This window comes from Nannospalax galili, unplaced genomic scaffold (assembly GCF_000622305.1).
Source record: "Nannospalax galili isolate Female #2095 unplaced genomic scaffold, S.galili_v1.0 scaffold243, whole genome shotgun sequence".
Taxonomy (NCBI): Eukaryota; Metazoa; Chordata; class Mammalia; order Rodentia; family Spalacidae; genus Nannospalax; species Nannospalax galili.
In genome coordinates, this window is record NW_008353490.1 from 12,183 (window position 1) to 28,516 (window position 16,334).

General features: G+C 44.2%; 1 long non-coding RNA gene across 1 annotated transcript; it reads right to left on the minus strand.

Moving 5' to 3' along the window:
- Positions 1-11,216: 11,216 nt before the first annotated feature.
- LOC115067280 lies at positions 11,217-13,836 on the minus strand. The gene is made up of 2 exons (XR_003846697.1): positions 12,884-13,836; positions 11,217-12,142 (listed from the first exon to the last, which is right to left on the minus strand). It is a non-coding gene; the product is annotated as an uncharacterized LOC115067280 (long non-coding RNA).
- Between the last annotated feature and the right edge of the window lie 2,498 nt (positions 13,837-16,334).

The window sequence follows — 16,334 nt, forward strand, 5'->3', positions numbered from 1 at the left end:
GCTGTAGACTTACCCCAAGAGGCCTGAGGATAGTAGTGCAGGCTAGGAGTGTTAGCCGGTGGTACAGGCCCAGGGAAGCAGAGAGAGGTGAGGGCGGGGTCAGGACCAGAAGCGGTGCTCCTGGAGCCCAAGAAAAGGGACTGAGTTGCTCTGTGTGAGAAGGATCAGGAAACAGTATTGGTTCCCCAGGTGTCTGGGACCCCATGACTAGGAATGGCACAGGGTCCAAACTAGAGTATAGAACAGCGGTCGGGAGGCAGGGGAGTGGGGGGTGGGGTGGAAGGGTGAATGAGGCTTAGGGAGTCCCGGCGTGGAGAGCTGCGCTGTAGACTTACCCCAAGAGGCCTGAGGATAGTAGTGCAGGCTAGGAGAGTTAGCCGGTGGTGCAGGCCCAGGGAAGCAGAGCGAGGTGAGGGCAGGGCCAGGACAAGAAGTGGTGCTCCTGGAGCCCAAGTAAGGGACTGGGTTGCTCTGGGTGAGAAGGGTCAGGAAGCAATATTGGTTCCCCAGGTGTCTGGGGCCCCAAGACTAGGAGTGTCACAGGGCTCAAACTAGGATTATAGAACGGCGAGGGCGGGGGATGGAATGGTGAATGTGGCTTAGGGAGTCCCAGCGCAGAGCACGTGTCTGATTTTTGGGCCAATTTGAGATTGCCTGTTGGAGGTCTAGGCAGACTCACTGTAAGGCAGCAGGCCATGGGACTTGGGAGACATCCCGGACCCACCTGATAGGGATTGAATCCCCTTGGTAAATTTGGAAGGATGGAGCAGGTGGCGCCCACCAGGGGGTGAGAGGCCATTGTCCCATTTTCAGTTTAAGGCACCAACTAACCGTGTGTTGTTTTTCTGTGTGTTTGTGCTTTTTGTTGTTTTGTGACTCTTACTGCATTAGAAGAGATGGGACAGAACCAAGTCACTCCTCTTAGCCTTTTCCAGGATCACTTCTCGGAGTTCAAAGCTGAGGCTGATAGCCTGGAGTTAGGAGTAAAGAAAGGGAAGTTCTTTATGTTTTAAAGGAATGAATGGCTGACCTTTGGCGCTGGTTGGCCTGAAGAGGGGATGTTTGACCTGCCCACCATCTACAGAGTAAAGGATATAATTTATACCATCCAGGCCACACTGATCAGGTCCCTAACATCATGACTTGGCAGGTTATGGTTGAGGAGCCTCCAAAATGGTTAAAGCCATTCCTTCCTCCTCCCCCCACTGACCCAAAGCAGACCATCCCCACCCTGCATGAGGATGAATGGCAGAGAAATGAAACCAGACCCTCTGCCCCTCTCTACCCTGTCTTGCAAGGAGGCACAGGGGAAGAGCTTCTGCTTGAGCCACCCCCCTCTAAGCCTGTCTCACAAGCAGAGCCTCAGGACACCCCATGGGAGGCAGAGGGAGCCCCACCACAGGAGGTGGGAGAACACCCTCCCCAGATACGGAGGAGGGTCTAAAGGGGGCAGCCATGGCTGGTGGCAGACTCTACTGTCCTTCCCCTCCAGGCTGTGGGGCCACTCACTGAAGCAGGGGACCAACAGATGCAGTATTGGCCATTTGCAACTAGCGACCTCTACAATTGGAAGCTGCAGACAGCTCAATTCTCCGAAAAGCCCAAAGGTCTAATTGATTTGCTAGAATCTGTTTTGTTTACCCACCAGCCCACTTGGGATGATATTCAGCAGCTTTCGCAGGTCCTGTTCACCACTGAAGAAAGAGACCTGATCCTGTTTGAAGCCCACAAGCTGGTCCCTGGGGTGGATGGGAATCCCACCACCAATCAGGCCCTGATAGATGAAGCCTTTCCCCTGGTTAGGCCAAATTGGGACTTCAGTGTGGCTGAAGGTAAGGAGAGGCTCTGGGTCTACTGCCAGACCCTAATGGGGGGCTTCCGGGTGGCCACAAGGCATCCCACCAATCTGGCCAAGATTAGTGGTGTGCAGAAAGGGAGGGCAGAATCACCTGCAGCTTTCCTAGAAAGGATCCTTGAGGCATTCCATACCTATACCCCAATGGACCCGGAAGCACCTGAGAATAAGAATGCAGTGATCCTGGTGTTCGTGAACCAATTTGCACCCAATATTAGGTTCAAAGTGCAGAAATTGGACAGACTGGCAGATAAAACCCTGCCAGAGCTTCTGGCAGTGGCTGAGAAAGTCTACAATCATCAAGAGAGTCCTGAGGACAAGCAGACCTGGGTCGCCACTGCTGCCAGTGCTAAGCAGACCCACAAATTTGCCAAGATCCTCCTGGCCACATTGACCAGGTCCCCAGGTGAAAGAGAACACCAGCTGCAATGCCTGTCTGCTGAACAAGGTAGGAGATGCCCAGAAGGGTGACCAAAATTTTTGAAAAAGGGCCACTGGAAGAAGGAATGTCCAGAAAGAGTGGCCGGGCAGGAGCAAATCCATGAAGGAACATGAGTCCTGGATCTTGGGGAATAGAGCAAATAGGGAGGACAGGGTTCGGATCCCCTCCCCAAGCCCAGGGTAACTCTCAGAGTGGAGGGGACACCTGTGAGCTTCCATGTAGACACAGGTGCTCAACATTCAGTGTTAACAGATACCCTAGGGAAATTGTCAAACAAAAGGTCTTGGGCACAGGGAGCAACTGGCATGAACCAATATTCATGGACCACCCAAAGGAAAGTGGACTTAGGCATGAGCCGGGTGTCCCCTACCCACTCTTAGGTAGAGACTTGCTTACCAAAATTGGAGCCCACATCCATTTTTCACCTAATGGGGTTCATTTAATAGATAAAGGAGGCCACCCCATTCAGGTACTGACCTTGCAACTGGAAGATGAGGATCAACTGCACCAAAAACTGGACCCCAGCCAATGGAGGAGATTTCTGTTTGGCTGCAGGAATTTCCTCTGGCCTGGGCCAAGGCTGGAGGGATGTGGCTGGCAGCCCACTGGCCACCCATCTGGGTGGAGCTGAACCCGGGAGCCCTTCTGGTTTGGGTGAAGCAGTATCCCATGTCCCATGAAGCCAGATCAGGGATTAACCCACACATCTGGAGGCTATGAGACCAGGGCATCCTAGTACCCTGCAGGTCTGCATAGAATACACCTCTCCTCCCAGTAAAGGAGCCAAACTCAAATGATTACTGGCCAGTACAGGACCTGAGAGAAGTAAATAAGTGTGTCATGGGTATCCATCCCATGGTGCCTAATCCCTATACCCTCCTGAGCTCCTTGCTGCCCTCCAGGAGCTGGTATACTGTACTAGATTTAGAAGATGCCTTCTTTAGCCTGCCCTTAGCCAAGAACAGTCAGCCACTCTTTGCCTTCGAATGGCAAGATCCAGAGGTCAGTTTCAATGGACAGCTGACCTGGACTCACCTGCCTCAGATTTTGCCATCCAACTGCCAGATCCTGGCTCCCCTGTCCTACCTGATCATCCTCACTGTTCCCAAGAGGATATGAAATTGATACACAAACTTCCCATGACCCAAAAGATCGAGGCTTGGTGGCATACAGGAGACTGTAGAATTATTCTGCAAACGACTTGGCCAAAGACCTCCTCACACACATCCACCTAACCACTCACCTGGGTACAAGGAAAACAGCTGAACTCTTAAGAAGTGCTCACTTAAATATCTCGAATCTCCTCCCACTGGTTAATGCAGTCGCCTCTGCATGACTTAGCTGCAAGCTGACCAATGCTGAAAACCATCCTAGAGGAACAAGGGGCTCAAATGAGGGGCTCTAGACCAGGGGCCCACTGGGAGATGGCCTTTACAGAAGTTAAGCCAGGCAAGTATGGTTACAAATATCTACTAGTTCTGGTAGACACCTTTTCAGGATGGACTGAAGCCTTCCCCACCAAGCATTGGACTGCTCAGGTGGTAGCCAAGAAACTATTGGAGGACAGCTTACCCAGGTATGGCGTTCCAGCCCTTCTGAGCTCCGACAATTGGTCAGCCTTTCATTACAGGTAACCCATGAGTTAGCCAAGATATTTGGGGCAAGATGGAAAGTACATTGTGTGTACAGGCCCCAGAGCTCGGGACAGGTAGAGAGGATGAATAGGACTCTAAAAGAGACCCTTACCAAATTAACCATGGAGACTGGTGGGGACTGGGTGGCTCTCCTTCCCTTTGCCCTGTATAGGGTGAGAAACTCACCCTATCTGCTAGGACTGACCCCCTATGAAATCATGTTTGGAAGACCCCCCCATCCTTCTCAGTCTAAGAACTGAACTAATTGCTGAATTTGATAACTGACAGTTGCTTGATTCTCTAGAAGCGGTGGCTCAGGCGCATAGGGATGTATGGGCCCCAGCTGAAAGCTATCTATGAGACTGCTCCGCCTCCTACCCCACACAACTACCAGCCTGGCGATTGGGTCTATGTCCGCAGACACCACCGTGAGACCTTGGAACCTCACTGGAAAGGACCGTATGTAGTGCTCCTGACAACTCCAAAGGTGGTGAAGGTAGATGGAGTTGCCACCTGGATCCATCATCCATCACACTCATGTCTGACTAGCAAGTTCTTACCCAGGCCCAGACAACCGTCACCCTCTGTCGACCTCTACACTGGATCCAACAACATGGAAAGTCCACAAGAACACAGACAATCCCCTGAAGCTAAGGCTGTGCTGCTCTTGATGTTTACTATGCTGTTTGGAATGAATGTATGTATAACTGCTAACCCTCATCAACCTTACAATCTCACCTGGCAGCTCCTAGACATTTCTACTGGAGACATCCTGTTCCAGACATCCAAGATCACCCCGCTAAACACCTGGGACCCAGAGCTAGGCTTCGATCTCCAACACTTACTCCCCAGACAGAGACATGGGGGGCTACACCATACTTATTACTATGTCTTTCCTGGGAGCAGAGGTAGAGACTGGGGAAAATGATGTGGGGGAGCCAGTGATTATTTTTGTAAATCCTGGGACTGTGTGAGTACAGGGGACATCTACTGGACAGCCCCCGTTAAATATGATCTTATCAAGGTTGTCCGTAACAACACCCCAATGCCATTTATTGTGGACGGAAAGTTAGAACATATCCTATGAAAACAGGCTGCAACCCTGTTAAGGTGGTGTTTACTAATGCAGGAAAAAGAGACCCACCTGGGAGGTAGGAAAAGCCTGGGGATTGAGAACTTTCATCCCAAGCCTGGGGGGGTTCTTCACTATCATCCTCAGAAAGGAAACCCCCACCTCACTGGTACTCCAAGGTGTTGACCCCCACCCAGTTTTAGTACCCCTAGAATCTAACCCCAGCCCTAAGCCCCCGCCTCTGAGGGAAAGTACAACAGTCTCTCAGAGAGCAGCAGTAGTTGCGGGGACACCTACAGCTTCACCCTCAGACCACCCTATTTGGCCGCTGATCACCTCCACTTTTGAGGTGCTCAATGCCTCCAAGCCAGACCTAACTGTAGAGTGCTGGCTTTGTCTGAGTCCTCAGCCACCCTTCTATGTGGGCATAGCTCTAGTAGGTAATTACTCCCGAGTTAGTAGTAACCAATGCATCTGGGGACACCAGGGAAAACTTTCTCTCCAGCAAGTAAGTGGGGCAGGGACCTGTGCCCTGCCCCCTGGTCCCCAGGTACCCTCAGGGCTATGTAACCATGTAGTCTCTGTTTCAAATGGTACTTATTACTCTTCCACTTCTGGATGGTGGGCTTACTCTATTTGTTTGACCCCCTGCATTCACAGGACTGTCCTGAATAACATAAAAGGTTACTGTGTCATGGTACAGTTATTCCCTAAGATGACTTACTATGGGGAGACCCAGATGGAGCTAGCCTACACATCCCTTTCTGCCCTCAGAACTAAGAAAGCCATAGGGACTGCAGCCATTTTGTTATCCTCCTGAATTGGTCTAGGTATAGCTGGAGCGACCGGAGTGGGCACCTTGGCCTTAATTTTACAGGACCAAAACTACAGAGCCCTCCAGGTAGTGACTGATGCAGACCTCAGGAGTCTGGAACAGTCTGTAACTAAATTAGAACAATCCCTAAACTCACTAGCAGAGGTCGCCTTACAGAATAGAAGAGGTCTTGACCTCCTTCTTATGCAACAAGGGGCTTGTGTGCAGCCCTAAAAGAAGAATGTTGCTTTTATGCTAACCACTCTGGATGCTAACCATTCTGGTGTGATTAGAGATTCTATGGGTCTGCTTAGGAAACATATCAAGGATAGAAAACAAAAAGACCCTGGGTGATATGAACAACTGTTTCATTGGTCTCCCTGGTTCACCACCTTGCTTTCAGCTTTAGCTGGGCCCATAATCCTCCTCCTGTTAATAATAACTATTGGGCCATGTATCATCAATCAGCTGGTTGCCTTCATTAAAGAACGAGTGAGTACAGTACAACTCATGGTCCTGAGGTCCCAGTATCAGCCCTTAGAACCCCTATTAGGGACCCCAACCTAGACCCATGATTGGGTCTTCTCTAAGTTACAAGGAGAGGGGGAAATGTGAAACCCTCCTCTGTGGCCCCCTGCCCTGGACTCCGGAGACCCCCTGCCCCTCTTTAGGAATAATTTCTCTTTCTTGCTTCTGTAAACCACTTGATTGCTAGGCTGAGAGGACAAACTGCACTGACCCAATTTTGACTAGTTGCTTCAGGCAAGCCTGGACCTGTCCAGTGATGTCATAATCTCCACCTACTACCCCCACCCCAGGAGGCTATAGATCAAGCAGGCCCAGGCATATAGCAGCCTTATAAGGTAAGAACAGAGACTTCTGGCCTCACAGACAACAGCACATTCCACAGCTCTGAGGGTAGCACCAGCCAATGAGAAACCCCCAAGACTGCATCCCTTATAACCAATCAATTCAAAAGTGTGTTGGCGTGCGCGGGCTCCTTGGACCAATGAAGATGTAACTCTGTTTTCCTCTCCTGCCTTGGTCTAAAACCTATAAAAGGCTTCCTCCCCCTGCAATCAGGGCTCTCAGCACAGATCCATTGCATTGGTGAGGTCTGAGAGCCTGAGCTTAAGCCCAAATAAAGACTCTTTGTTCTTGGATGCCCTCTGGATTCCATGGTTATGCTTGGGGGTCCATTCTTTGGACACAACAATCTCACTTCAGGATCCAGGGGATGGACTTGAGAGGAAGGTCACTGGATTGCTTGGTCAGTCATCCCAATGTGGCCACATTGAATAAATCTTTTTCTGTTTTCCACTATTACTTTGGCTTTTTCTTTCTTAATTTTTTGTTGTTGTTGTTGTTTTAAATTTTGGTCTTTTTGAGGCAAGGTCTCCCTGGAGGCACAGCTGGCGGGGAACTCAGTGTGATAGACCTGGCTGCTGGCCTCAGTCTCACAGGTTACTGCCTGCCTCTGCCTCCCAATTGCTGGGATTAAAGGCATGAGCCAACATACTGAGTTTACTTTGGCTTTTTAAATTGAATTATTGAGGACAGATGACAGAACCTGGCTTGAGATACAGGCTGTGAACCCAAATTCTGTAACAGAAGCTGCTCTTGTCAGATAGGACAGGAAGCAGAGAAAAAAAAAAAAAAACAGGACGTAGCCAGGGCAAAATGTAACCTTCAAAGACCTACCCCTAGTAAATTACTTCCTAAAGCTAAGCCCCACCCTCTACATTTTACGATTTTCTCATAATGCCATCATTGTATCACTGTGAGACTGATCCATTGCTTAGTTCAGAGTCCTCATTATCAAATGCCTTCCTGTTACAGAGTTCGGGACCATGGGGAAGTAACAGCAGCCTCAAGCGAATTGGAATTAGCCAAATTTTTATTCAATCTATGTAGCTGACCGCTGATCCAGTCTCTGAGGGTGGTGGGAGCTAGTCTGTGGTGGATTTCTAAGTAGGGGAGGAAGCCTTTAAAGTTAAAAAACACCTTGCTTCATTCTTGTGGAATGTGAAGTTGCAAGGGGAGAGATTACACTTTCCTCTGGGCCTAGCAATGAGGATGTATACAGAAACCAAACAAACAATAGTTAACCATTCCATGACAGTCACAAAACAGAGGGGCATTTTGGGGAGTTATTGGAACTAAGTTCAACCTTAGGTCTGACTTGCCTGAGACAAAATGGAGGTGATGGTCAAGATGGAGTCACCCTCCCTTCGGGCATACTCAAAATTTTTATTGAAATATTCTCTCTATATGGTTACTTGGTCTTGATTTACTTGTATGTTTAATTTGCCTAATGTTAGAGAGTATTCCAAGATGGCTAATCTAATCTACTCAAAGACAATCCATGAAAATTCCCATTGCTTATATCCATGCATAAATATATTTTCTTTCTGCAAATTATTAGTTTTATCAAGCTTATAGACAACTCATGAGCCTATATACAAATTGTCAAATAAATTGCACAGTAAAGTTGAAATATATATTGACTCTGAAATTCTAAATAACATTTATGCACTAAACCCTAAAACAAAATCAGAAGCCAAATCTTTAGAATCAACTAGCTGTGAGAGGAAATAAAATAATTTATCAAGGGATAGAGGAAAGGGCACCTGTACAAAGAACAGTGTTTTGAAGGTAGCAGTAGTTGCATAAAACAAGTATTTGCTGATACTCTATGTAGCTCATTGTAGTTAGTCAGAAAAGATTTGTACAACAACCAAAGTGGAATAGAGAAAAATGGAATTAAGAGTCCCAAATGTCAACAAACTTTAAAAAATATTTTATTATTACTTTTTTAATTTTACATGTAAAATTGTACTGCCTGCATGGGTGTAGATATACCTGTGTTGTGGAGTACCAGTGGAAGTCAGCAGAAAGCATCAGATCCCCTGGAACTGGAGTTACAGAATCCAGTTTATTATTTCAATAATATGATCTTTAGGTTATTAGCTGCCATGCGGGTGCTGGGAATTGAACCTGAGTCTTCTGCTAGAATAGTCAGTGCTCTTAACTGCTGAGCCATCTCTCCAGTCCCAATGTCAAAAAACTTTTATGATACTTATAAAAATGTGGTGGTTTTTTTTTTTTTGGTTCACTATGGATGTCAATCAATTTTTAAAATTAGTGACAGGATGCATGCTAAAATGTTAATAGATAAAGCACTATGGAAAATAAAAATCAGAAATTTACTAATATAGTGAGAAATATTAAAAGAAAATTAATTTTAATAAATGGGAGGTGCTCAGAAGAGGAAAAGGGAAAAACAATATAAACCATGAATGGTAAAGTGAAAAAAAAATGTAAAAAGTGAATCCAAAAGTTCAACTATGAAAATAATTACTTATTTAGAATCTTTACATTTTTTTACTTATATGTTTTTTTAAAATTCTATGTGTATGAATGTTTCTCCTGCATATATGTAAGTGCAGCTGTATGTGTGTAATGCCCATGGAGGCTAGAACAGGGTGTCCAATCTACTGGAACTGGATGGTTGTTAGCTGTCATGTTGATCCTGGAAACTGAACCTGGGTCCTCTACAAGAGCAGCCAATGGTCCCAACTGCTAAACCTTCTCTCTAGATTTATTTTATGTGTATGAATGCTTTTCCTGAATGTATATAAATGATGCTGTCTGTTGCCAGAAGCTAGAAGAGGATGTCAGATCCCCTGAAACTGGAGTTACAGAGGGTGTTAGCTAACTTGTAGATTCTGGGAACTGAACCTGGGTCTTCTGGAACAGTAGTCAGTGCTAAACACTTCTTTAAAATACAGAGGTGCCCATGACTTAAAAGTTAGAACTAAAACACTTCCATCCTTCCTATAGGATTTAAGACCTCAATGTTACACAACCCCCTCTAAGAGTATTGGTAGCATGCTTTCACTGAGGGAGCACAGCAAATGGAGAATGTCCACCAGTGCGGTTGACAAGAAAACAAAGAAAATGTCCAGAGAGAACTAGAATCAACTGTATAAAATAACACTAGAGATCAACCTCTCTAAAAAAATGAAGAAGTTCATGATCTAAATAAAATAACAAAAAGGCTAATTTTCTTGTCTTTTAAAAGAACAGTGTACTGTGAGTAACTGAGATGGATCCAAGAGAAAAATAATTCAGTGCTCAGATAGCTGTTAATGCAATTCATTACACTAACAGAATAAAGCAAAGTATCATATCATTTCAAAGACCAAGGTAAAATCTGAAGAACCATTATTTTCAAGAACTGAGAAGTCCAGACAGCCAGCTAAACAAGGTCAAGGAGCCCTCTTACTGAATTAGTATGAGCAGGGTGCTGGAAGGAAGCTGTTGGTCCCCAATGTCCCACTTCTCTGGGAAGAGAGATAGTGTTTGAGTCAGATGCTTCAGTGCAACCTAATGTCCTCTCATTGCTGAGGGAGTAACAAACAAAGGCCCCTGTTCTATTATAGACCAACAGGTGGAAGGAACAGAAAGAACAAGAAGAAGAAGATAACACAGGGTAAAGGGCTTTTAAAACCTTTGTTCTATGAGAGTACCCAAGAAAGATTATCACCAGAGGCCAAATTTTCTTAGGAGTTCCAGGTCCTGTACATTGGCCTGAGTCTTGGCAAGTCCTTCTGCACCCTGCCTCAGCAGTGAGAGTCACTGGTTGTACTATCTCCTACTAAGGTTGCCAAGGACAGGTTAGAAATTGCCCATAAGTAGATTTGATGGATCATTCATACAATTGTGGTCTAGAGAGGGTCCTCAATTATCTATTGGGAAGTCTGAAAAGAATCTAAGAGTCTCAGAAGACAATTTTGTATGCTGGGAGAAAGAGATAAATTTCTTATGTTAAGAAATTGCATTAAGTTGGGTGGCAGCAGTTGAGGGAGGCAGGAATGGGGAGAGGATCTAAATACCATCAAACTGTATTGATTGAAAATCACAAAAATTCAATAAAGAAAATTTTTAAAATGTCATGAAGGAAAACTAAAAATGTTTTCACTTAGAATGAAATGCTTTAATATCCAGGAATAAACTGCAAAATTAAAAAGCAAGGAATCCAAAAGTTTAATTGCCGCAGCAGCACGTCAACCTCTGAGTATTCTGGGCAGAGTGCGTCAGGATTGAACAAACAATCACACCATCATGGACTGGGAGGAAGGACTCTCTTTATTGCTTGAGACAAGGGTTTAAATACCTTTTCAGTAAAGGAGGTGGAGTCAGGACACATGATAATTGGGCATTCCCCTGATCACCTGACTGTAAGGCTAGTTTTGGGTCAGGGTGTACTTTTCTCAGAATCAGGAGGAAGTCCTTGTGATAAACAATTCCAGGAAATACCACAGATACCCAAGCTCTTATAAGGGGGAGGTGGAGGTCAGGATGCCATGTCCCTGCATCTCACCCCTTTTTTTTCAAAGGAAGGTAACTCTGTCTTAGGTCGTTCTGGAGGGGTCACCCTTACCCATCACTGGGAGACCTCTTCCCTGTCTTAGGCCAGAGCCCTCTCACAGAAAGTTGCCCGTCACTGAGAATACCTTCATCTTTTGTGTAGCATCTGAAGCCACACTTGTGGGACATCTGTATGGTTGTGTGAAAACTTAAAAGGACTTGTTGGGTAACAGTTTGTCGGGACCGAATTCTTCTGAGCTTTCTACACAAGACCCCAAAACACAAAGGTCATAATGAGTATGAAATTGACAGTCAGTGATAAGGAGCCTGCCCACCTCTGTATCCATCCTCCAATTCCTACCATGGTATTCCATCATCCTTCTGCTGATGTGGCAGGGACCCTGGTTTCATTAACGGATACAAATTGCTAAGTAAGAACCTTAGTAAAATTTGCAAAGGTCACATTCCATGGTCCCTTAAGAAAGGCATTCAATTGTTTTACAGTATTGGAGGCATTTTGCACATGGTAATGAGTAACATAAATATGATGGAAGAAATGAGAGCATGTTAGCTGTTACATAGCCCAAAGGGCATCAACTTGTTCTTGTAACAAGGCAGTTTGTTGATTTAAGTTCATTAGCCCAAATTGTATGTGTGCATTGATTGAGTTCTGAGTTTGCAGGGCTTCACTAACTTTTCCTGACAAGGTATCAACCATGGAAGCTGTAACCGCAGTCTGAGACAGGCGATGCCAGCAGCGACGATAGCAGTAGAAGCGATGGCTATGCTAAAGATGATAGCTGCTGTTATTCCAAAATCTCTCTTGCTTCTATGCAATGTCAGTTCCACTCGATCTTCTGATACATTCACAGACATATGAAGAAGTGTAGAGATCCTCACAACCAGTGCAGAAGTGAAGGAGGAATTCCAGCAGTTGCTCAGGACACAATTACTGTAAGAACAATTAAGAACCTCTTCCGAAGTTGTGTTAGTAGTTATATTCCATAATACAAAGAAGAAGGGAGAGAGGACACAGGTGTAGGATTTAATAAATATGTACATATTTTTTCTGTTGTGTTAACAACAGAATTATTCCATATTGCAGTGTCATTTGTAATAGAGCCTTACTGAAGTATCAAAAGGGGTAGCATCAAGGCATGCAAAAGGACAACAATAATAGATTCCAGCAAACGTGGGTGCAACAAGTTGGTTAGGTTCCCTATAAGAATAGTTATACTTATTGTTAGTAGAGTTTTTAAAGAAAGGTTTTGGCCCAAACCATTGCATTTGGGTTGTGTTGTTGTCTCTTATGAGAAGTTCTCCGTCATTAAAGATACAGTCTCCTCACAATAGCACCTTAGGTAGATTATAGTTTGTATTGCTTGGTCAGCAGCGAGAAGCAGGGAGTATACCATCTCTGATTAAATTTTGAACTCTTTTATCGTATAGGGTATAAAATATCTTTTAGACCTATAAAAGGTCCTGATTCATTATAAAATCTCCAATGCTGGTGTTGGTCAACCAAAGACATCCATTTTCATCATAAGAAATGTTTGTGTTAATGTTTGTAATTCAGACATTGCTAGCGGGCCATCCTAGTGTATAGTTAGTGACATGTAGGGATGGAAATAATGAACTTTGCAATCCGACTGCCATTAATATGGGAGCACTAGACTCCAAACGGTTATATTACCCTGTATGCTCCATGTCTGTGTCAGAAGGATGAGGATTATCACCTTTGTTATTTTGTTGAGATGTTCCATGGTCTTCCAGGGAGTTGATCGTTCGACAATATCTTTCAGGAATCCAGATAGGTTTATCAGCACCTGGGGGAAAAACACAAACAGCTCCCCTCACCCACGCTAACAGTGGTGTAGCAGGTTTAAGCAATTGCAATCCCCTCTGCTGCCTGTTGGCAGTCTACCTTTTGATGGGCGCAATGCAGCTGCAATCACTTGCCCCTGTATATAATGCACATCCACATCTTTACACAGTCTGATGTAATCATTTAGGCTTTTGTGCCTCTGGGTTCTAAGTACTTCTTTGCAATACCGGTTTGCATTTTCATAAGCCAATTGCTTAATAATAGGCATAGCTTGTGTGACCTCTCCAAAGATGCATCCGGCCAGCTGTAATAGTCTGTCAACAAAATCTTGAAATGGTTCAGAGGGTCCTTGTATCATTTTAGAAAGGTGATCCCCAGCTGCTTTATTAGGCAGGCTCTTCCAGGCCTTTACAGCACAAGCTGCCACTTGAGCGTATACAGCTGGATCGTATAATATCTGAGCCCCCACCCCTCCATAGGCTCCTGCTCCCGTTAGCATGTCTATGAGCCAATCCGACCTGAGCATTAAGGCGGGCCACCTGGAGAGCCTGCTCTTGGAACTCTCCTCTCCATAAAAGATAATCACCTCCTGACAATACTGCTCTACACAGCTGTTGCCAATCACTGGGTGTTAAGTATTGTGTCTGGTAGGACTCTACCACGGTCATTGTGAAAGCTGCTTGTACCCCATAAGTGGAGACAACCTCCTTTAAGGCTTTGAGATCTTTGAAATGGAGAGGGTCATGTTGTCTGAGTACCTGACCTTGTTGTTGAGGATTAGGAACTTCCACCACAGGGGCAACTAAATGATTACAGCAAAATTTGACATCGCCCCTTAATTTTTCCTCACCTTCAATCTCAGAATACATTGGTCATTCATTAAACATAGGTGGTGCTGTTTGAACCAAGCTATCCGTGGTTTTAAGAGATTTTAACTTTTTCTTTAATGCTTTAATCTCCTGACATAACTTTTGTTCTTCATCCTCGCTAGATTCTCCCTCAGTCTCTGTGTCTGAATCCTCCCCTTTTAAAGAGGGAAGAGGTTTTAAGTGAGCACTAAGGGGAGCTCGAGCTCCTTCCTCTTCAGCCGAAGCTAAAGACAGTCTGCCTCTTGAAGCTCACCAAGGACTTCCTGAGCTGCCTTAAGTTCTGCTCTTACTTTCACTTTGTCCGAAAGCAATGCATCGCGAACCAGACGCCACAAGGAAAATGTGGTGATCGGGAGGTGCTCGCTACCTCCTTTTCTAATTTTTTCTGGCAGTCCCTCCTAACCTGTTCCCAATCAAGTAAATTTAAGCCTCCCCCAGTCAAAAACCAAGGACTGACTTCAGAGATGGTGTGAACAAACTGTTCAATAGTTTTGCTTTTAACAGCTGTTCCTTGTTCCTCCAAGACTCTTTTAATCTGATGATACAGTTCATGTTTACTTTGTACATTTCCCATGTTTACAGATATTCTTATGTATTATCCCCAATACGTCCTTGCCAGCCAAGGGTGACCCTGTCCACTTACCTCCTTTACTCAGATCTCGGTGGAACCTCCACTTGCCGCGCCAGCACGTCAAGCTCCGAGTATTCTGGGCAGAGGGTGTCAGGATTGAACAAACAATCACACCATCATGGAGTGGGAGGAAGGACTCTCTTTATTGCTTGAGACAAGGGTTTAAATACCTTTTCAGTAAAGAAGGTGGAGTCAGGACACATGATAATTGGGCATTCCCCTGATCACCTGACTGTAAGGCTAGTTTTGGGTCAGGGTGTACTTTTCTCAGAATCAGGAGGAAGTCCTTGTGATAAACAATTCCAGGAAACACCACAGATACCCAAGCTCTTATAAGGGGGAGGCAGAGGTCAGGACGCCATGTCCCTGCATTTAATAGGAATTTTGAGAACAAAGCTATGTGGCTTCATCAAGGAAGTTCTTCATGGAAAGAGTCAGGATTGTGACAATGTCAAGTAGAATCAAGCTAATATGGAAACAGTGTAATGAATGATTATTCCTATTCTGTTTTGAAAATAAAATCAGACATGTTGAATCTAACTATCTGAAAGTATATAGAAGGTATGTAATGAAAGACATTGCTAAGAATGTGTTGAAGAGATTAAAAGAGAGCATCTTTTAGCAGATTATACTACAATAAAGTAATATTATTAATGCTTGCATGAACAAGTTGTCATGAATGAAAGAATTTTAGAAACAGAAACTGGTGTGTTGGGAAACATATGTTATGACTAATTGCTAAGGAATTAACATTTATGGATAATCAGTTTTTAATTTAAAAGAAAAATTTGAATCCATACTTGACTTAATTAATAATAAATTACAAATAACTAAAACTTCATTATATATACATACTTAAAGATATTTTACTGTATCATCTTATACAAATATTGTATAAATTGCTAGACAATAATAGATAAGAAACACAAAATAATTAAGAGATTTGGACACAAAATTGTGAACATTTCAGCAATAAAAAGATAATATTAAGCAAAAATGAAAAATCACTCCAGAAACTGGAGTAAAATGATTTGTTATTTATGGTCCTGCAATCAATTGAAAAACATTAGTCAGAAAAACAGAAAAGAACTCCATAAGAAAAATGTGCAAAAGAATTATGTAAGTACTTCATAGGAAAAGTGTAAGGAAAGGAAGGAAGAAAAAGTGGCCAGTAATTTCACTCTAAAGCTATTCAACTACATTATTTTTGCAGTACAGCTAAAATGAGACACACTATTTCTTCCATGAGTCTGGCCACCACTTATAAAATGGATGGATGAGGGATAATGGGCATCTTCACACACTGAGCTGTACAAAGATGAACTTATGCAAGCAATTTGACAATATCATTCAAACTTATTAAAATGAGAAATATTTTCAACTAACAGTGCTACTAGTTTTGGCATCTAGTCTACAAAAATACAAAGATGTGTGCAAGGATATAGCAACTATGTTCCTCAGTTTACATTCTCCTCTTGAGATGAAGTTCTTACTACCCAAAGCTGCTGGTAGTATGAGTAGTTAAGAGCTCACAGCTGAGTTTCTCTGAGCATGGTCCATGGCTGAGGATTTAATGATTTGAGTTGGCTCACACCTGATGACAGCCTGTGCATGGACAGCACCTTGTCCTCTACTGGAGACAAATTTGAAGAGTCTCTGCACTTCCAGTGTTCCTGGTATTTCCACTGAGCTCTCAACTGCACAGTGGTTTCTTTGCCTACTTGCATTCAGATTATTTTCTAAAACTGCTATAACAAACTCTCACAAACTAGGACTCTTAACAAAACAGAAAAGTACTGTCTTGTAGTGTTGGAGACTA